The sequence below is a fragment of the Microcebus murinus genome, chromosome 12 (genome assembly GCF_040939455.1).
Source record: "Microcebus murinus isolate Inina chromosome 12, M.murinus_Inina_mat1.0, whole genome shotgun sequence".
NCBI lineage: Eukaryota > Metazoa > Chordata > Mammalia > Primates > Cheirogaleidae > Microcebus > Microcebus murinus.
Genome location: NC_134115.1, coordinates 5710162 through 5731471, shown reverse-complemented (window position 1 = coordinate 5731471; position 21310 = coordinate 5710162). Strand labels below are relative to the sequence as shown.

Genomic DNA, 21310 nt, shown 5'->3' with positions numbered 1-21310 from the left:
ACTATGTGCCAACTTTATGTGGCCTCAGCTATCCAGCCAGTTAGGCAGAAGTTTTCAAAGGTAAGAATTATACATTATATGGATGATATTCTCTTGTGTCATTGTGATAATGGCGTACTTCGCCAAGCTTATGCGTCCCTTCAGGCTCACTTAAAGGAAAAAGGCTTGCTGGTCGCTCCAAAAAAGGTGCAAGAGGGAGAAGTAGGCGCGTTTCTTGGTAGTAGCATTCTCCCTGACAAAATTGTGCCAGCTGAAACCTTACGACTTAAGTTCAGCATCACGCGTGCAGATGCTCGTGAGATTGTACTGCAATGTCCAAGTTGTGCTCCTTATCGCACTGTTGTTCATACGGGCGTGAATCCTAGGGGTTTGCGTCCTCTACATATGTGGCAAATGGATGTAACTCACGTCCCATCCTTTGGGAAGCTTCAGTATGTTCATGTGTCTGTTGACACGTGCTCAGGCGTCCTTCATGCCACGCCTCTGGCTGGAGAAAAGACAAGTTACGTTATCATTCACTGCCTAGAAGCTTGGGCAGCCTGGGGCAAGCCCCGGGTTATTAAGACAGATAATGGCCCAGCTTATACCTCAAAATCTTTTCAGCAGTTTTGCACTCGCTTGGGTGTGGAGCACCGTACCGGTCTTCCCTACAACCCTCAAGCACAAGGCATCGTGGAACGTGCTCACGGCACGCTCAAAATGTACTTACAAAAACAAAAAGGGGGAGATGCCCTACAGCTAGGGCTATCACCCAAAGGACGCCTTTCCTTTGCTTTCTTTACTTTAAATTTTTTAAATTTAGATGTCAAGGGACGTTCGGCAGCAGACAGGCATGTCACGCCTGCTCCGCCACAGAAAGAATTAGTGAAGTGGAAAGATGTGTTGTCTAATCTATGGAAAGGCCCGGATCCAGTGTTAATGAGATCCAGGGGAGCTATTTGTATTTTTCCACAGGACCAGGACAATCCCATCTGGGTGCCCACGCGGCTGACTAGAACGGTGCAGCAGCCTCCAGAGCAGCATGGGGACCCAGTGGCTACTCCTCCTGACGACAGTATGGATGATCGCGAGGATGGCAGTGGAGCCACGCTGGGGGATCCTGTCAGTGCTTCCCCTGCCGTTGCCTGTGACACATGACGCATCAGTTTTCCCCCGCCTACTGTTATTGAGAGCCCGTGAGCTCCCTGCTTAACTGGAGGGAAATAGATCCTTCTCCTTGAAGGGGACTTTGTGTTTTGTGTGGGGTTAACGGAAGCTGCACGGACTTGGCCCCCCTGTCCATTGGTGGCTGGGGGTATGGCAGGGAATGCTAGTTTCGCATGGAATCTTAGCGACTCTTTTGAAGGTTCTGTGAGGGTGATTGCGGGAGGGCGAAACTCGACCTTTGCCCCTACACCTGTCTGTGTTTGGCCCCCGTTTATCTGGGTGGTATCCATGGAAAAACCCTCTGGTACACATGTGAACTGTTCCTCTAATACGTGCAATTATACATTGTGTTAGAATGCCACGTCTCACCCCTCTGCCATTGTTACCCGCTTGCCTAAATATGACTCTGTTTCGGTCTTGCAGCCATGGCCGTCTTGCTGCTTGCTGCGGCTGGCGGCGGACTGTGGTGCATCTGTAGGCTGCAGGCCCAGAGACAGAGGGACCATGTGGTATTGGCACAGGCATTTGCTGCGCTTGAACTGGGACAGCCTACACAGGTGTGGTTGACCATGCTAAAAGGTTAGCCTAGTTTTGGGTTGCACGCGCTCCTACCCCCAGGTATTTTGGCAGACATGGCCTTTGCACTCTGAGGGATTTCTCCCATTGCACCAGATAAGGCATGTCTCCTATCCCACAGCCAGCCTTTGCACACCTCCGAGTTTTGCTCATTGCACGACGTAAGGTGGTTGCTGGTGAAAGTGAGGCTCTGCAACCTTGATCGCACGGTTGAAGGACGGTGCTGAACGGTTGCTCAGCTCTCATTAAATTAATAAAACAGGGGGAGATGTGGGGCGCGGTGACAACGCCATTACAAGATGGCGCCGATTTCCGGTGGCCCGCCTGTAGTAAACAAGTTCAGCGCATGTGCAGAGTAAGTCCTGGCCCGTTCTATAAGTATGCATATGAAGGATCTTAGCTTGGCCTATCAGTAATAACCCTCGCGCGCTTTTAACCTATCCCCATCACTTCCCTCCTTCCTTAGAGCATATAAGTGTGTGAGAGCTTGTGCTCAGGGTCTTCCGCATCATGAAAGTTTAAAGGGAACCCCATTAAAGCACGGTCAGAAGAACTCCAGTTGCCGCGTCTTCCTTGCTGGCGAGGCGGGCTCGACACCCATCTACTCAGGAGGCTGAGGCAGGAGGATTGCATCAGCCCTGGAGTTTGAGTTTGCAGTGAGCTATGATGATGCCACTGCACTTTAGCTCAAACAACACAGTAAGGCCCTGTCTCAAAAAAAAAAAAATTGTTGCCCTAGTTTTTGGAGTCACCGCTAAGACTAACTCTTGCAGGCTTAAACTTGGACCGCATAAAAAGCAGATGAGATAATTTTGAAGGAGTTTCTTAAAAGTCTCTCCAAGTAGACTTTATTTAGGAGAGGGAATAGGTGATGTGGAAGGTCACTCCTAACTCAAATTATATGAATTTATGATATTCTGGGTACCATAGGAAAAATAATTTAAAATATGTTTATGAGATAATGAGTTTTGGATTTAGAGTTATCACTCAAGAATGGAATTTAAAATTTCTCATCAAGCAATCCCTTAAAGGTAAGAGTCAGTAAACTTTTTCTGTAAAATATTTGATAGTAGATATTTTAGGTTTTGTGAGCCCTACAGTCTATCACAGCTGCTCAACTCTGCTGCTGTAGTATGAAACAGACGATATGTAAATGAATGGACATAACTGTGTTTCAATAAAACTTTATTTACAAAAGCAGGTAGAGTGGGCCATTGTTTGCCAACATCTTCCTTAAGCATTGAAAAGCATGTTGGACCAAATCCAAAAGAAAGAGAGAAATAAAGAAAGGGTAGGAAAGGAAGAAAAAAGGAAAGAGAGAAAGAAGGAAGGAAGATGACAGGTGGCCCACGGCGTTCTTTTACTTAATCATTTCTTCCTACGACAAATATTTCAAGCCTCTGTTTTCAGATGCTCTGTGCTAAGCATCTGAGATTTAAAACAGGGAGAGAGATAAAAAGTTGAATAACAGGAAGTCCCTGCCCTGCAGGTGCATATGGTCTATAAGGAGGATATATTCATGTAATAATGATAATATACTGTGACCTCCCCAATACCCTGCAACAAGCATGAGCCCTGGCCGCACCCAAGCATTCCTGAAATCGTGAGTGGCAGCCATCTGGAAATTACAAGCTTTTGTTTTGCTGAGTAGTGTATGAAGAGTAAGGGCAAGAATTGAGTTCTCGTGTGTCTGTGGGCAATGAAGTGGATTTAGGGGTTCTAGTGAGTAGAGGTGGGGGTGGGGAGGAGAGCGGAACTGCTGGAAGAAACACAGAGCTAACTGGGGAATGTGATGAGGTTTTTGTGTTGTCTTGTGCAATATGTATTCTCCTTGTCCTCTCGCTGGAAAACATCAACAGCACATTCCATCGCCATTCATGCATTGTGAAACTGGATCTGTCTTGGGGGATTAAAAAAAAAGTGCTCACGTGGCCCCAGAGCAGCTAGAGGGAAAGACCATGGGAGGCCTGCCCACCCTGCCTCCCCCCCAACCCTGGCAACCACGGGTCTACTCTCCATCTCTATCGCGCCGTTGGAACAAGAATATTTTATGAACGGAACCATGCAGTAAGTGACCTTTAGAGAGTGGCATTTTTCACTTTGTGTGGTTCCCTCCAGATCCATCCCAGTTGTTGCTGTAGCAGTAGTTGGTTCCCTTCTATTGCTGAGGAATCGTCTACGGAGTGGGTGTCCCACACCTGTTTAACCATTCACCCACTGAAGGACATGTGGGTTGTTTCCAGTTTTGGGCTGCTGCAAATAAAGCTGCTCTAAACATGCATATACATGTTTTGTTGTGGATATAAACTTTCATTTCTCTAGGATACATGACCAGTGATGAAAATGCTAAGCATATCATATGTACATTTTTAATTTGAAAAGAAACTACCAAAGTCTATTCCAGAGTGGCTGTCCCATTTTACATTTCCACTAGTAGGAGAGATCTAGTTTCTTTGCAACCTCCCCTGCATTTGGTCTATTGCTGCTTTTTATTGCTGTTCGAATGGGTGTGTAGTGATACTATACATCAGGGATCCCAAACTTTTTAAACAGGGGCCAGTTCACTGTCCCTCAGACCGTTGGAGGGCCTTTGGAGAGTGTGGCGCACATCCCGCACATGCGCACTGTCCCTCAGACCGTTGGAGGGCCTTTGGAGAGTGTGGCGCACATTCCGCACATGCGCACTGTCCCTCAGACCGTTGGAGGGCCTTTGGAGAGTGTGGCGCACATTCCGCACATGCGCACTGTCCCTCAGACCGTTGGAGGGCCTTTGGAGAGTGTGGCGCACATTCCGCACATGCGCACTGTCCCTCAGACCGTTGGAGGGCCTTTGGAGAGTGTGGCGCACATTCCGCACATGCGCACTGTCCCTCAGACCGTTGGAGGGCCTTTGGAGAGTGTGGCGCACATTGCGCACATGCACACTGTCCCTCAGACCGTTGGAGGGCCTTTGGAGAGTGTGGCGCACATTGCGCACATGCGCACTGTCCCTCAGACCGTTGGAGGGCCTTTGGAGAGTGTGGCGCACATTCCGCACATGCGCACTGTCCCTCAGACCGTTGGAGGGCCTTTGGAGAGTGTGGTGCACATTCCGCATATGCGCACTGTGGGCCCGCGACAAGCTGGCTGCTAAGCAGGACAGGCAGCGGCAGCAAAAACACCCAGCGGGCAGGATAAATATCCTCGGCTGGCCGCATGTGGCCCATGGGCCGTAGTTTGAGGACGCCTGCCATACATCATCATGTTTTAATTTGCATTTCTCTAATGGTTAGTGATGTTGAATATCTTTTCATGTGTTTATTTGCCACACACATAGGCCATCAGTGAAATGTCTACTCGTTGTCTTTTGCCCATTTTCTAATTGCATTGATTTTTTTTAATGTTGAGTTTTTTTTAATGTTGAGTTTTTTTTAATGTTGAGTTTGAGGATTTTTTATATATTTGTTGGATCTGTGGTGTGCAAATATTTTCAAATTTGTGGCTTGTTTTTTTTAACAGAGTCTTTGGCAGAGCAAAAGTTTAAAATTTTTACGAGGTCCCATTTATCAGTTTTCCCTTTTATGGATTGTGTGTGTCTTTGGAGGCAAGTCTAAGAATTCACTGCCTAACCCTAAATCCAGATGATTTCCTCCATTTATTTTTCCTAAAGTCTTTACAGTTTTGCCTTTTACATTTATGTCTGTGATCCATTTTGAGTCAACATTTATGTGAAGTTTTATGTTTTTGGTTTTTTTGTTTTGTTTTTGAGACATAGTCTCACTTTGTTGCCTGGGCTAGAGTGCCGTAGTGTCAGCTTAGCTCACAGCAACATCAAACTCCTGGGCTCAAGCGATCCTCCTGCCTCAGCCTCCCAAGTAGCTGGTACTACAGGCACACGCTACCATTCCCAGCTAATTTTTTCTATTTTTTTAGTTGTTTGGCTAATTTCTTTCTATTTATGGTAGAGATGGGGTCTAGCTTTTGCTCAGGCTGGTCTCGAACTCCTGAGCTCAAGTAATCTTCCCGCCTCGGCCTCCCAGAGTGCTAGGATTACAGGTGTGAGTGAGCCACCACGCCCCGCCACATTTTTGGTTTCTTGGTGGTTTTTTTGCCTGTGGATGTCCATTGCTCCAGCACCATTTGTTGAAAAGGTGAGACTTCTTCCATTTAATTATTTTTGCACCTTTATCAAAAATCAGTTGGGCATGCTTGTATGGGTTCTCTATTCTGTTCTAATCTATGTGTCTACTCCTTCATCAATACCACAGTCTTAACAACTGTAGCTATAGTCAGCCTAAATATCAGGTAGAATGATTCCTCCCACTTTATTTTGTTCCTCACACTTTTTCTTTTTCTTTCTTTCTTTCTGTCTGTCTTTCTTTCTTTTTTTTTAGAGATGGGGTCTCACTCTTATATATTGCCCAGGCTGAACTCAAACTTCTGGGCTCAAGCCATCCTCCTACCTCAGCCTCCCAAGTAGCTGGGCCTACAAGCACATGCCACAGAGCCTGGCTCCACTTTATTCTTCTTTTTCAAAATGTTTTAGCTATTCTAGGTCTTTTGCCTTTTCACATAAATTTAGAACATACTTTTTGATGTCTATGAATGACTTTGGTGGCATTTTGTGTTTTTTTTTGTTTTAAAGATTAAATTTATTTCAAAGTCCTTAAGTAAACCAATCAAACATGAATAAAGCTTTTTATCATGAACTTCTCAAACAAATCTTTTTAATATCTTTCTTTTTTCTTGTTATGACAATAGTATTACTATGATAGTATTCAGTTTCCTTATTTTTATTAAAATTACCTCTTTTCAAGATTGTTACTAGCAAATCTTGATTAAGGCCAAATAGAAACAGGATGCTTTAAAATTACGTCTTGATTTCCTATGAACTATTTTATAGTAAAGAACTATTTGACATTAAGTGTTCACATGCTCAAATTCTAAAAGTAATCTTTGGTCCCCAACTGAACTTTGTACTCAAAGACTTTTTAAATTTTAATTATATTTACATAATAAATATAATTTTAATCACTAAGTTCTTCCTCATCACTGAAATATTGCTTTTCTTTATCCCTGGGCGTCTTGAATCATCTGATGTTGAGGGGCGCTTGAACTGGGTTTTTGTTTCTTATCCGTCTTCAGTGGCCAGCTGGGGGCTGCGGCCAGGCGGGGCGTCCTGAGCCGGACCTTCCCTTCATCTTCACTTTCTTCTACTTTCTCATTTTCTTCTGGTTCAGAATTTTTTTTTCTTTCTTCTTTGGAGGTTCACATTCTTCAAGCATGTTTTTAGGACAGGCATAACTTAATTGACCACTTTCCCCACATTCATAACACTTAGATTTATCAAAGTAGTTTTACCTTCTGATGCACCCAGCTGCTCTTCCATTGTCAATACCAATGCTTGTTTTTGGCATTCTACCAAATAACTGTTGTTGTTTATCGCCCTGGCACAGTTTTGTGCAGAGTCTTTATCCAAAAATAAAATAAAGCCAGCCCCTTTAATCTTCCTGGTGTCTTTATCTTCCATTATAGTAACCTTTACAACTTTGCCATCCTTGGAAAAGATCCTGCATAAGTTATTGTTTGTCAAGGAGAAGGGCTAGCTGGATACATACACTGTGCTCTTACTTGAAGCCAATCCACCATGCGTTTCTTCAGGTGGAGCGGATCCAGGAGATCCGAAGAGCAGGAGCCTGTCGGCTCAGCTTGGGGCTCAAGCCCGATTCCTCCTTGGCCGCACGGGTCCTGGGAGGGGTTAGGCGTGCAGATGAGATTGTTGCCTTTTCTGGCATTTTGATAGGAATTATATCTACAGATCTGTTTGTGGAGATTGACATCTTTACTATGTTGAGTCTTTTTTTTTTTTAAGGAATTAAAATGCTTTAATTAAAAAATCACGAGTGGATGATAAAGTGTGTAGAAACTGAAAATTTACAAACTATTTAAAACCTGGAATTGCTGACTGTTCAGAAACTACACAGATGGATCATGGGTGGTGGTGAACAGCAGAAAGGGATAATGGATGAGTCTGCATTGCTCTAGCTGCTCCCCATGCCACCCGTCTCCGAGGAAAGCCTGACATTGATTAGATATTAGCCAGGCTGACATTGATTAGCCAGGCTAATGCTGGCAGCAGATCCAGTGATCGTAACCTGCCTATCAGTAGATCCTTCCACTGGGTTCGCAATTTTGATCTACGCCCCAGACATCTGACGGATCTCATTGATTTTGGCGCCTTGACGCCCGATTATGCAGCCAATCAAATCGTTTGGAATGGTGAGTTCATGAGAAGTAGTCTGAGCAGATGCATCCAAACCCCAATAGCCGTTCACCTCTGGAGAGCTGGATTCAATGCCACTGAATGCGGTGTTGCCATGCGTCATGGGAAATGAGACTGTTGCACTGCCAACTGGTGCGGCTTGGTCAAATCTGGCTGTGGAATGGCATACTGTCCTTGAATGGTATAGGCCTGACCACCTGCAAAGATGACCGGAGAACTGGAAGGCTTGGGCCGGTACGGGATGGTCACGCCCTTCGGGGGGGACTGGGAGAGAGTCTCCAACATGACCGCGCAGATCTGTTTGACACACGGAATGATGGATTGAGGAATGCCAGCAATAGTGATGGCCCGCTCAGTTGAGTTGGGGAGCATATCCCCTGCCACCTGGACCTGAGCGCCTGCACTCTCTCGCATTTCCTTGATCTTGCAACCACCTTTTCCAATGAGAGAGCCACATTGATTGGCAGGGACCACCAGCCTCAGGGTGACCGGGGGTCTACTAGCAGCTGTGCTATTGGTCATAGAGCTGCTGATGTCCTCTTCCAGTTTGTCAATGATCATAGCAAAGGCTTTGGAGATGGCATTAGTGGGTCCAGCCAAAGTGATAATTCTCTCAGGACAATTCCCTTCTGAGATGTTGATACGTGCACCACTCTCTTCGCGCATCTTCTTAACTGATTCTCCTTTCTTTCCAATGATACTGCCAACTTCCTTTCCATGCATAAGTAGCCGGGTGGTGAGAGTGACATTTAATCCACCTTCAATCACACCGGCGTCCATGTCAAGCACTGTTCTGGGGAGCTGGACTTTGAGTGGTCAAGTCGTTGGTCACTGGTGGGGGTGAAAGCCAAAAACTGCATGCGCGAGGCGACTGAGGGGAAAAGGGGAGCGGGCGGGAATGGGAAGGGCGGGAGGCAGGGGGCGGAACAATAGGGGTGGGCGGGAAGGCGAGGGGGGCCCCCCGCGGGCTGGCGGAGGAGGAAGGGGGGGTGGAGGAGGAGGAGGAGGAGGAAGGGGGAAAGAGATCCCGGGGCGGGTGGAGGACGGCGGAGGGCGGGCGGGAGAGGGCGCAGGCTGCGGCTGCTCCGACTGCTGCCTCTGCTGGTCTGGGCTGCTGAGTCTTTCAATTGATGATTACAGTATGTCTCCATTTAGCTAGGTCTTCTTTGATTTCTTTATTCAGCCTTTTGCAATATTTAGTATATAGGTTCTGTACATGTTTTCTTAGATTTATATAACTTTCATTGGGAGGGCACAATTATAAATAGTATTGTGTTTTTAATTTTAGTTTCTACATGTTTGTTCCTAGTATACAATAAGAACGCTCAACAAAATAGTCATAGACGCGGCTTACCTAAAAAACGAAACAAGTCATATATGACAAACTCACAGCTAATATCACACTGAATGGGGAAAAATTGAAACCATTCCCACTTAGAACTGGAACAAGACAAGGTTGTCCACTATATCCACTTCTATTCAACATAGTGCTGGAAGTCCTAGCTACAGCAATCAGACAAGAGAGCGGAATTAAGGACGTCCAAATGGGAGCAGAAGAGATCAAACTCTCATTCTTTGCTGATGACATGATATTATACCTAGAAAACCCCAAGGATTCAACCAAGAGACTTCTTGAATTGATAAATGAATTCGGTAAAGTCTCGGGATACAAAATCAATACACAGAAATCAGAGGCATTCGTATACGCCAACAACAGTAAAAGTGAGAACCAAATCAAATACTCAATTCCCTTCAGAATAGCAGCAAATAAAATAAAGTACCTTGGAATATATTTAACTAAGGAGGTAAAAGACCTCTACAGGGATAACTATGAAACACTGAAGAAGGAAATAGCAGAAGATGTAAACAGGTGGAAGAATATATCATGCTCATGGGTCGGCAGAATCAACATTGTTAAAATATCTATACTACTCAAAGTGACCTACAGAGTCAATGCAATCCCTATCAAAATACCATCATCATTTTTCACAAATATAGAAAAAATAATTTTACACTTCGTATGGAACCAGAGAAGACCCTGCATAGTAAAATCAATCCTAGGCAATAAAAACAAAATAGGAGGTATCAACTTACCAGACTTCAAACTATACTACAAGGCTATAGTCATTAAAACAGCTTGGAACTGGCACAAGAACAGGGACAGTGACCAGTGGAACAGAACCGAGAACCCTGATATAAAACCATTCTCATATAGCCAACTAATCTTCGACAAAGCATACAAAAACATACACTGGGGGAAAGAATCCTTATTCAATACTTGGTGCTGGGAAAACTGGATAGCCACATGTAGAAGACTGAAACAAGACTCACACCTTTCACCTCTCACGAAAATCAACTCACACTGGGTAATAGACTTGAACCTTAGGTGTGAAACTATTAGAATTCTAGAGGAAAACTTTGGAAATACTCTTCTAGACATTGGCCTAGGCAAAGAATTTATAAAGAAGGCCGGGCGCGGTGGCTAACGCCTGTAATCCTAGCACTCTGGGAGGCCGAGGCAGGCGGATTGCTCAAGGTCAGGAGTTCAAAACCAGCCTGAGCAAGAGCAAGACCCCGTCTCTACTATAAATAGAAAGAAATTAATTGGCCAACTAATATATATATAGAAAAAATCAGCCTGGCATGGTGGCGCATGCCTGTAGTCCCAGCTACTCGGGAGGCTGAGGCAGCAGGATTGCTTGAGCCCAGGAGTTTGAGGTTGCTGTGAGCTAGGCTGACACCATGGCACTCACTCTAGCCTGGGCAACAAAGCGAGACTCTGTCTCAAAAAAAAAAAAAAAAAAAAAAAAAGAAGACCCCAAAGGCAATCACAACAGAAACAAAAATAAATAAATGGGACCTGATCAAATTAAAAAGCTTCTGCACAGCCAAAGAAACTGTCAAGGCAGCAAACAGACAACCCACAGAATGGGAGAAAATTTTCATGAGTGTTGGGAACCGAGGCCTTTGAAGTTCTTAACCCGGAAATACCCTGAGCAGAAAATACCCTGAGTTGCCAAAAAGTGCTTAACCACCGTTCTAGGAAAAAACTGCAAGATATTTCAGGCTTGCTGCCTGAGGCTGTTTGTAATTGATCAACCCTAACCCCCCCCTGCCCCTCCCTACTTCATTGTTTCTGTATGCTTATAAAACCAACAAAGAATCTAAGTAAAGCAGACCTTGGCAACCCTCTGCTTGGTCTTGTTCCTTTCTCTCGCCCATCTCTTTCAGGCAAGGTCTCCCTTGACCCCACGAGTAACAGAAGGTCCTGCAGGTCGGGACACATGAGCTACACATTCAATAAAGGGCTGATAACTAGAATCTATTTAGAATTCAGGAAAATTAGCGACAAAGACTCAAACAACCCTATCAAAAAATGGGCAAAGGACATGAACAAAAACTTCTCAAAAGAAGACAGAATAATGGCCAACAAACATATGAAAAAATGCTCATCATCTCTAATCATCAGGGAAATGCAAATCAAAACCACAATGAGACATCACTTAACTCCAATGAGAATGGCCTTTATCAAAAAGTCCCCAAACAATAAATGCTGGCATGGATGTGGAGAGAGAGGAACACTCCTACACTGCTGGTGGGACTGCAAACTAGTTCAACCTCTGTGGAAAGCAATATAGAGATAACTTAAAGCGATACAAGTAGATCTACCATTTGATCCAGCAATTCCACTACTGAGCATCTACCCAAAAGATCAAAAGTCACTTTATGAAAAAGACACCTGCACTCGAATGTTTATAGCAGCACAATTCATAATTGCAAAGTTGTGGAAACAACCCAAGTGCCCATCAATACATGAGTGGATTAATAAAATGTGGTATATGTATGCCATGGAGTACTACTCAGCTTTAAGAAACAATGGTGATATAGCACATCTTGTATTTTCCTGGATACAGCTGGAACCCATTCTACTAAGTGAAGTATCTCAAGAATGGAAAAAAAAAGCACCACATGTACTCACCAGCAAATTGGTATTAAGTGATCAACACTTCAGTGGACATATAGGAATAACATTTATCAGGTGTTGGGCAGGTGGGAGGGGGGTGGAGGGGATGGGTGTATACAAACACAATGAGTGAGATGTGCAACATTTGGGGGATGGTCACGCTTGAGGCTCTGTCTTGAAGGTGGAGGAGGGTCATGGGCAATATACGTAACCTTAACACTTGTACCTCCATAATACACTAAAATAAAAAAAAATTAAAAATTAAAAATAAATGAAAATGTGGTTGATTTTGTGTGTCGATCTTTTATTGTACAAATGTGCTGAATTTACTAGTTCTAGGAGGTTTGTTTGGCAAAATTCCTTAGGATTTTCTGTGTAGAAGATCATGTCCTCTGTCAATAGACACAGTTTTGTTTCTTCCTCTCCAATCTGTATGCCTTTTATTTATTTTTCTTGCCTTTTGTGTTTGCTAGAACTTTCAGTATAATATTGAATATGAGATTGGACACCCCATCTTGTTCCTCATCTGAGGGAAAAGCACTCAGGCATTCATTTCGACTTTAGCTGTAGTTTTTTGGGTAAATGCTTTTTTCAAGTTCAGAAAGTTTCCCTCTATTCCTAGTTTGCTGCAAGTTTTTATCATGAGTTGATGGCAGATTTTGTCAAATGCTTTTTTTGTGTTAGTTGATATGATCATAAACCATTCTCTTTTTTAGCTTATTAATGGGTTGATTGATTCTTGGATATTGAGCCAACTTTGCATACCTGGAATAAATCTCAATTGTTTGTGGTATATAATTCTTTTTGTTGTTGGATTCAATTTGCTAGGATTTTTATGGGTTTTGTATTTAAGTTCATAAGAAATATTGGTGTGTAGTTTTCTTTTTCTTCCTCCTTCCCTCCCTCCTTCTCTTTCTCTCTTTTTTTTTTTCTTCTGTCATTGTCTAATTTTGGTATCAAGATAACACTGGCCTCACATAAGAAGTGGAGAAATGCTCCTTTCCCTTCTATTTTTCTGGGACAGAGTGTATAAAATTGGAATTAATTGTTCTGTAAATGTTTGGTAGAATTCTCCAGTGAAACTATGTCTAGAGAGTACTTTTCTTAAAGGCTTTTTAATTATAAGTTAAATTTTCTTAATGATTATGTGACTATTCAGATAATCTATTTCATCTTGGTTGCATTTTGATAGTTTATACTTTTCAAGGAATTGGTCCATTTCTTCTGTGTTCTTGAATTTATGAGTATAAACTTTCTCCTATTAGTCCCTTGTTTTCTCTTTAACAACTGCAGAATCTGTAGAGACATCTCATTTTGTTCTGATATTGATGATTTGTATATTCTCTCTTTCTATTATCAACTTTCCTAGAAATTTATCAACTATTATTTTTTAATGGGCCAGCTGTTTGTTTCATCGATTTTTCTCTATTGTTGTCTTATTTCAATTTCTTTGATTTTTGCTCCTATTTTTATTATGTACTCCCTTCTGCTTGCTTTAATTTAGGTTTTTCTTTCCTACTTTGTTGAAGTTAGATTATGAATTTGAGATCTTTTCATTTTTCAGACATAACCTCTTAGTGCTGTAAATTTGCTCCTCAGCACTGGTTTAGCAGCATCCCACGAAATTTAATGTATGGTATTTTCATTTTTATTTACTTCTCTGAATTTTTTTAATTTTTAAATTGACAAATAATAATTGTACATATTTATAGGGTGCATAGTGATAGTTCAATACACGTAATCTATACTGATAAGACCAGGGTAATGAGTATAGCCATCATTTCAAACACCCATCATTTCTTTATAGTGGAAATGTTCAATATCCTCCTTCTAGCTATTTGAAATTATATAAACATCTCTGTATTTTTAAATCTCCTTTGAAACTTCCTCTTTGGCCCATGGATTATTTAGAACTGTGTTTTTTTGTTTTTTGTTTTTTTTTTGAGACAGAGTCTCGCTTTGTTGTCCAGGCTAGAGTGAGTGCCGTGGCGTCAGCCTAGCTCACAGCAACCTCAATCTCCTGGGCTTGAGTGATCCTTCTGCCTCAGCCTCCCGAGTAGCTGGGACTACAGGCATGCGCCACCATGCCCGGCTAATTTTTTATATATATATCAGTTGGCCAATTAATTTATTTCTATTTATAGTAGAGACGGGGTCTCGCTCTTGCTCAGGCTGGTTTCAAACTCCTGACCTCAAGCAATCTGCCCGCCTCGGCCTCCCAGAGTGCTAGGATTACAGGCGTGAGCCACCGCGCCCGGCCGGATAGTATGTTAAGAGACTTTAGATCCCACTTAAATCTTCTCTAGCAAGTAGTCACCCTATTTATGTCTAGTGCACAGGTCCTGGCCTGCTTTTGTGGGCTGTGATTCTAATGACCGGAACCACACCTGTGTCGCCACTGCCTCTGCAGGGAAGGGTCTGGGGTACACGGGCCTGGGTCACATTTTGCCACTGATGCAAGAGGTATGAACACGAAAATTAAAAGTAAAAAGTCAAGATGTGTTCAGAAAATGAAATTTCTTCTTTTTCTTCTTCTCTCTCTCTCTGTTAAGAGGAATCAGTTTTGTACATAGCTTCATTTCAGGCTCTCTAGTCACTTCCAGTTTTAAAATTCCATCTCCTTCAGGGAACTTCTCCACAAAATCTAATCACGTCCCACCATCCCTCCTCTGGAAACCTCCCACTTTCCAGTCCTTCGCTTCCTTCCTCTTGGCTGCACATCTCGGGAATCAGGGTAGAAAAGGCGCACGGCTCATCAGCGATGGGCAGGGCCATCCGCTCCCATGACTGGCGCGTGTCTGTGTCCACTGCCTCGGCTGGGCTGAGCCCCCGAGCTGGCTCTTCTGTGTGGCTTGCTGGGTGATTCAGGGGCTCCCTCAGGTCTGTAGGTTCCTTCCTGCATCCCGCCCCATCCCAGCACTCCTCAGTCTCTGACCTGTTGCGGGGCTGGTTTATGGGCCCCATTCCCAGGCCTCTTCTATTCCATCCTTCAGCTCAAAGGATTACAGAAATATTTGCCCTACCATGGGGACATGTGTGGGCTTCCCTCACCATCTAGTCGCCCTGCCATGCATCTCTATCCTGGCTGTCTTTCCTGGCAGGCACTTCTTGCTTAAAGATTCACATCCAAGAAGCAATTCCCAGCCCCTCTTCCCATAATCTTGTGTGCCCCCCAAAACACCACTGCGCCTCCTTCTCAAAGACCACAGACTCACTCTCTTTCCCTTCTACTCTCATATCTTATCTCTCTTGTCTCTAGGCCCCTCAACTGCTAGACATTGTCTGGTAAAGATCAGGCTTGGTAGGTCACTTGGGGTCACTGCCACATTGCCTCAGAAATTGCCACCCAGGTCCCCACTAGCACTGAGTGACCACCTGCTCCTAAGGCCTTTACATTTTTACTCTTAAACCAGCTGTTCTGCCATCTCCACTCATCACTGCTGAGGAACGAGTCCTCGTGGGTCTCCCGAGTGACTGCCCACCATCCTGGGTATAGAGTGCGGAATCCTGGTCGTGCTTTTCCGCCTTTCTCAGGGCTGTTGGCAAGCAACCAACCTGGAGAGATGGTGCGATGCTTCTCTCTGGGACCAAGATGAGGCTTGTTCACTGCTTGCTATTAAAGCAATGGGTTCTTCACATTCACGTTCTTCTCATACCACTCACTGTGTGTGCAGATGTCAGCTGGGGCTGTGTCCGCCCCAGGGCACTTGGGGGGCAAGAGGAACCAACACAAACATGGGAATGCTCTGGCTGCTTGCTATGCTGTGAGTAATAAAGATTTTTGTCTCTGACTAGGAGTCTCCTTTCTTCTGTCAACATCCATGAAATAGTAGCAGGCTAATTTATTAGATCACAATTTAAAAATCAGATGTGTTCAAAAACCAAAATTTTTCCCTCTACCCATTTTCTTTCAATCCCTCTTCCTCCCTATCTCTCTCTCTCTGTCTCTCTGTCTGTCTCTCTCTCAAATTCCAGACCTGATGCTTTGCTACCCTTAGGACTTCCACCCCCCAATTCCATTCTTCTTTGCCTTAGGCAAAAAGGCAAAGCATGATGAATCAGGTCACATGGCCAGAATTCATCTCTCCCCTCTTCTTTAGGGCAATTTAGAAAGTAATAAACTGTTGTATCATTCAGTTTTTACAGTTGTCTCTTACCAACATGGGTGGGGCTGATCCTTATCCTTACAGAAGCACCAGAAGGCTCCTTGGGCTTGCATGGTCCTCAGCCTGCTCCATAGGGTGAAATGTCATTTGAGCTCAAGGAGGTTTCTACTTGCTTTCAGGTACCAGTGTTATAATTTCCCATTTGATAACCCAACCTCCCAAGCAATGGAAATCTCCCTCTTCCTACAGAAGCCCTGGCCTATGGCTTCTCCCCTGAAGCAGGTGCACAGCAGAGAAGGCCGTCTGGGCATCTTCCATATCCCCAGTGGGTCTGCACCCCGCCCTCGGGCAGGAGGAGACTGCTTAGCGCCCACTGCTCAGTGGGAAACCGACAAGTGTCTGGAATTGTTCCTTACCAGGGAGAGCCCGGACTTCCTCTAGAGCTGGAGGCTGCCCTGCGCAGGAGCTAAGCCCTCTCTTTAGATAGATTAATATGTCGTTTTGTCAGCTGGGGCTTGTTATATGTAACAGGAAGGTGGTGCCTTAGAAAATACTTTTCTGACCTGTGTTGATAAAATGAGCAGAAATTCATAATGAGATTAAAAAACAGCACTTTCCTTCACCTGAGTGATCCACACTGGCGACTTCCTGGGCTGCACCAGAGGAGGCAGTTGCTCAAGCCTCCCCACTCTCTCTCCCTTTGATTTGTGTTTTTAGCTTAAAAGCCTCCCACTGGGGAGAACAATATGGCATTAGGGAGATTAAAACTTTGAAGTGATAAACACTTGGGACTTCAGATCTATTCTCAAAAGATAAATTAGCTGCATCCAAATTGCCCAGGAAGTGTCATACAAAGATGTGAATTTTAACATCTCTTTCAATGCCTGCTCTTGTGTCTGGTGATATAAAGAAAGCTGTGCCTAACATCACAAGGTGCTTCCTCTTCCATCCCTGCCTCTGCCCAAGGGATGTGAAGAGTTGCTAGAAAAATACAGCAGGGAAAAGAACCTTGGCTCTGAGCCAGGACTGAGAAAATAACATGGAGTGGAAGAAACCCCGAAAATAGGCATAAGGACCGCAGCACCCAGCATGCCATCTCTAAGCCGAGTACAGAAATGCAGCAGCAATGTGTTAAGAACATTACTATAACATCAATAAGGAATGAGAACACTATGGAAAATTATATTTTTTTTCTGCTTGGAATATAGAACCAAGGCAAACCAATGTGAAACTTACAATTATGTAAGCACCCGTGGGGAATTAACCAGTCACAACAGATGGTCTGCTGTCCTCTTGTTAATTGCTGCAAATGAATGAGTGTTTTGTCCTTTAAGATTTTAAATTCTGGCTTGTAATCACCATATGGTCTCCTGTCATCTGCATAGTTATCTGTCGTTTGAACAGTGACTTAATTATCATATGGCAAAAATATTTGCAGAGTGAATAATGAATTGGTGCTAGAAGAAATAGTCATTAGAGTCCTTTCCTGAAAGTGATTCCTAGGCATCACCTCATGTCCCCAAAACCTAACTGCCCAGAAAGTAAAGGTGTGCCGCGTGTGAAATCTGAAGTAAACTCACTTTTGTTTCAATGTTAGCTTCATAGCAACTTGAGCTTATTAATTTTTACTAATTTTGCACAAACTGAAATGAAAACTTAGCTTAGTTATTGAAACTGGTGCGGTCTCCTGGCCTCCAGCCTGGCGCACCCGACCCCTGGAGCACACTGGGTGCTGCTTGGCTTGTCCGCCTCCCGACAGAGTGCAGTGGCCAGATTCCAGAAAGGCTGTTTCCTTTTCATTCCACGAATGTAGCTCTCTTGCACCCGTGGTTTTGTTTCTGTTTTATCGTTTTCTTTCCTGGAGTGGTGGGTTTGTGAGAATCAGCTGCAGCTGTCCCTGATGGTCCCCACGTTAGGATGGGATGTTGAAAGTGGGGGGTGGGGGTGGGGGGGTGTCCTCTGAAGAAGCAAGTCACATCTGGCCTTGTTTGGACAGCAAAACTCAGAGAAAGGTGCTCACAAAATTATTGTGCCACACACAATTTCTTCTTGTTTGTTAAGTAAAAGGGCAATTGCTGCTCATTTTCTTCCCAGAAGTTTTTACCTAAGACTAGCTTTGTCCCCTAAGGTAACGCTAACTGAATTTGGCTATAGTTTCTGTGTTGCACTAATTTGCATAATTGAGATTCTCCACTTTCCTCTGAGGAAAAGAGCAAGGGTCAGAGCAAGGATGGTGGGCGAGAGAACGAAACAAGAAGAAATTGAAAAAGACGGCATCACATCAAGTGTCGCATCTTTCTCAGGTCAGGCACGAAAGAGGGTCATGCATGTGGTGGCCCTGACACACTTCCGCATGGTCCTTGGGATGGGACCATGGCACTCTGGAAAAGAGAATAACCCCTTAAAACCATTATCTAGAAAATAACATTGTTGCAGCAAGTGTTAACAAGTATTACAGCTAGCGTTACAGCGCTTGACCCGGGAAAGAACCTAACGGCACACAGAGTCGGAGAACAGCCTTTATTCTGCCACCAGGCTCGGAAGGCCACCAATTCTGAGCCCCCCTTCCTTGTTCTTCTCCACTTTTTATACCTTTGGTAGCATTCAAAAAGCATCCGATCAGCAACAAGTTTTAACATCCAACCAGCAACAAGCTTTAACATCCAATCTGCAATGGGATTCAAAAAGTATCCAGTCAAGATCGGGGAGCAGCTGGGCCCAGGAGGCTAGGGCCTGGGGCTCCCCAACTCTAGGAGCAGGAGGGCGGGGAGGGCGCGGAGTGGGAGCGGCTGTGTCCACTCCGGGCGGTGTTCCTTGTCAACATTCACGACTTCCAGCGAGAAAGCCGACCATCCCTACAGATTTGACGCACGGGACAAGAGAACAAACCGCGCGCACACGGCGCATCCGCCGCGGAGGAGAGGAGAGGGGCTTTGCAGCAATGACCTCTGTGGACGGATGGCACCGGACGCAGCCAGCAGCCTGGCGTGGTTTGGAGAGCTGTTACCCTCGGAACGCCTCCCGGAACAAGGGGAAGGAAGTGCGCACGCGGAATTTTGAGAATTCTCACTGACACTCTTCCCGCGGTCACATGTTATGGAGGAAAGGAGCCGGAGGTACGGCAGACACAAAGAAAACCTAAGAAAAGTGATGCCCCTCTCCGACTGCGGGGTCCGGATGGGGACAGGCACTCTGGTCGCTCGAGCTCGCCATTTTTGCTCCTTCAAGGTGGGACAGGAGTAGAGGCAAGATCGTTAAAGCAGCAAGGGTCTAATAATTCCCACAAATAGATAGAAACCTAAAAGAAGGGGAGAGAAATGGGAAGCAGGAGAGGCGGGAAGGAGCAGGGCAGACTCTGGGAAGGAGATGGGCTCTCGGCCCGACCCTGGGCGCAGAGTTCCAGTCCTCCCACAGCACTAAATGCCTCTGACACATGATAGAGCCAAATTGCAGAAGAAATGGGAGCCAGGTAGACGTGTCAAGGTGGTGCCAGCCCCAGCTGAGCTCGCCCATCCTGCAGGGCCAACCTGGGAAGGCTGAGAGGACAACGAGGTCGTGCCACGTCCCGTTAGTGAAATACCACAACACATCAATGCCAAAGGGCGGCTGCGGGCAGGGAAACGCAGAGCTGCGGCACCTGCCGGCACAGGCCTGCCAGCTGCAGGAACAGGACAGCGCAGGGCGAGAGTGGCGGGCCTGCCCCGGGCGAGCGGCGACCCTGCGTGGGGCGAGCGGCGACCCTGCGTGGGGCGAGCGGCGACCCTGCGTGGGGCGAGCGGCGACCCTGCCCGGGGCGAGCGGCGACCCTGCCCGGGGCGAGCGGCGACCCTGCGTGGGGCGAGCGGCGACCCTGCGTGGGGCGAGCGGCGACCCTGCCTGGGGCGAGCGGCGACCCTGCCTGGGGCGAGCGGCGACCCTGCGTGGGGCGAGCGGAGGCCCTGCGTGGGGCGAGCGGCGGCCCTGCGTGGGGCGAGCGGCGACCCTGCGTGGGGCGAGCGGAGGCCCTGCGTGGGGCGAGCGGCGACCCTGCGTGGGGCGAGCGGCGACCCTGCGTGGGGCGAGCGGAGGCCCTGCGTGGGGCGAGCGGCGGGCCTGAGCAGCGTGGCGAGGCCGCCGGCTTCACAGGAGTCATCGATGAAGAAACTTTAGAGGAAATAATTACACTGACGTTAAGTCCTGCGGGAGTTCACAGACGCGGCGGGCTACTGCAACCCCGGCAGCCCTGGGGTGAGCGGGCTGGGGAGCCTGCCCTCCGGTCGCCGCGGGAGCGCAACCAGCGGGGACGAGGAGCGGGGAGCGGCCTGTGTGCAATTTGACTGCAGCCTTATCCTCAGCGTTCTCAAGGAAATTCCCCAGCTTACTGGCTCTCAGTTTTGCTCCAGACCGTTAGTAAGAAACACATTTTTAATCACACAAACACATTTGCATTACTAACATAATTTTTATTTGGAAGTATATACTTTTGTTACATGTGATGCATTCTGGTGGTTTTCATATACTCCTGTGCTCTTTTATTTTGTAAATACAGATGTGGTGATAAGACCCTAAGGTGATCCCCAATAATTTGCACCTTCTGTGTTGGCACCTTTAGATAACCCCGTCCCCCTAGACTGTGGGCAGGACCCGTGACTTGCCTTCTAACTGATAGAATATGGCAAAGGTAACCATACGCTACTTACACAATTTTGTTATGTTATCTTGACTTCTGTCTTAACAGACTGGAGTGAGAGAGTCTCCTTGCTGCCTCAATTTAAAAAAACAGCCATGTTTTTTTAGGAAGCCCACCTGACAAGTAACTGCAGAAGGCCACTAGCAACATGGGCAGCCCCTAGGACGGAGGATGGTCTCCAGCCAACAGCCGGCAAAAGGCAGGAGCCCTCAGCCATACAGCCGCAAGGAAATGAATTCTGTCGACTACTTGAATGAGCTTAGAAGTGGATTCTTCCCCAGGGAGCCTCCAGTTGAGGCTGCAGCCCAGCTGGCACCTTGATCGCAGCCCTGTGAGACCCTGAGCAAAGCACCCAGCGAAGCTGTGCTCAGATTAACAAATATGTGTTGTTACAAGCTACTAGTTTTGTGGTAATTTGTTATACAACAATAGAAAACTAATTCAGCAGATCACAACCCACTTATAGATTTCATGATCAATTCATGAGTTGCAAAAAAACAGATTTAGTCAACGGAAAGTTTTACATAATTTTTGATTCTGCAGGAATGTGACCTTATGATAACAATACATCTTATAAGTATATCTGT

The 21310-nt window shown here is 45.6% G+C and overlaps 2 pseudogenes; both read right to left on the bottom strand.

The window, feature by feature from the left end:
- Positions 1–6728: 6728 nt before the first annotated feature.
- On the bottom strand, positions 6729–7496 carry LOC105856681 (zinc finger CCHC-type and RNA-binding motif-containing protein 1 pseudogene; annotated as a pseudogene).
- A 62-nt stretch (positions 7497–7558) lies between these two features.
- Positions 7559–8907, bottom strand: LOC105856683 (poly(rC)-binding protein 2 pseudogene; annotated as a pseudogene).
- Between the last annotated feature and the right edge of the window lie 12403 nt (positions 8908–21310).